General features: G+C 67.5%; 1 protein-coding gene across 3 annotated transcripts in view; it reads right to left on the bottom strand.

The window, feature by feature from the left end:
- ZBTB16 (zinc finger and BTB domain containing 16) overlaps nucleotides 1-1,117 on the bottom strand; it is a 192,347-nt gene extending 191,230 nt beyond the window's left edge. The window contains exon 1 of one of the 3 annotated variants that reach the window (XM_011926781.1): nucleotides 828-1,117. The gene's annotated coding sequence lies outside the window, so the exon portion shown is untranslated. Of the gene's footprint in view, nucleotides 1-129; nucleotides 211-827 lie in introns of those variants that run through there. The other 2 variants (XM_011926783.1, XM_011926782.1) reach the window with 2 other exon arrangements.
- Nucleotides 1,118-1,120: the final 3 nt, after the last annotated feature.

Here is a 1,120-nt window from a genome sequence, read left to right as displayed (position 1 = left end):
GCCGGCCGGCGGGACCCTGCGCATTTCAAGCGCGTGCGGGCGTGTGCGAGGCGCTGTGCGAGCTAGCGGCGGGCGCGCCAGGGTGGGAAAGGCATCCCGAACGCATCAGGTGCAGAGACCCGCACCCACCGAGAGCGGCCAGGAGCGCACGGCGAGCTCCGGTGTCACCGCCGGTCCCGCCGAGAGCCGAGGAGGGCCCGCAGCGCTGGAGACCCTCTGGAGCTTCCCTCCCTCCCCTGCAAAAGGGGGGGATCAAGTCCAATCAATAAAAAGCCCACCACGTTTTTTCAAACAGAAACAAAACGTAAGCAGTCCCAGTCCTGTTCCCCTCCACCCCCAGATCTACTCGTCAGCTCCTCCGATTCTAGCTTCCCAGCCAGCCGGCGAATAGACACACAAATAAATAAACCACAACCCTATCTCGCGCCCGCGCACCGGTCCGCATACATAAGAGCACCCACCGGCTCTTTTCCTCCGCTGGCCCCTGGCGGTACAAAGCCTCCGGATCCCCGACCCTCTGCTCACGCTCTCAGCCCCCGCAGACCGCTACGCCCCCCACCTCTCACCCCGACCGTGCCCTAGGAGAGGAAGGGCTGGGGAGGCAGCTGTGCCCAGGCTGACAGCCGGGGCTCCCCCTTCTAGCCGACCCCCAACCGGTTGCGGCGACGGCTGCAGCGGCAGGAAGGGAACACGCCAAATAAAAAAGGCACAAGCCCAGCGGCCGAGTGGCCGAAGCGAGTGCGCGCCCCCCAGACCTCTCCAGCCCCGGGGAGCCCCGGCGCGCGGCGCTCGCTCGGCGGTGCGCCTCTTCCCGGCCCCTCACTCACCGCAGCCGAGCTGGGCACTGTGGGGTGGGTGTGCGTGCCTGTCGGGGGGTGTGTGCCTGTGTCGGGGAGGGGTGTTGCTGGGGAACTGTTGCTCTCCGTATCACGGCGGCAGCGACAGCATCGCCCGGCAGTTCGCAGTACCCGCTCTCATCGCCCTCAACTCCTCTCTGCTGCGAGGTTAGCAAATCACCACCGGCTGCTGCGCCTCCGCCGCGTCCCACGTCAACGCCGAGCCCCCTCCCCTGCAAGGCCCCGGCGCCTCTCCATCTTTAGTGCTGGCGGCCGAGCCCGGC

The sequence above is a fragment of the Colobus angolensis genome, unplaced genomic scaffold (genome assembly GCF_000951035.1).
Source record: "Colobus angolensis palliatus isolate OR3802 unplaced genomic scaffold, Cang.pa_1.0 Scaffold7, whole genome shotgun sequence".
NCBI lineage: Eukaryota > Metazoa > Chordata > Mammalia > Primates > Cercopithecidae > Colobus > Colobus angolensis.
This window is presented reverse-complemented; position numbering and strand designations above follow the sequence as displayed.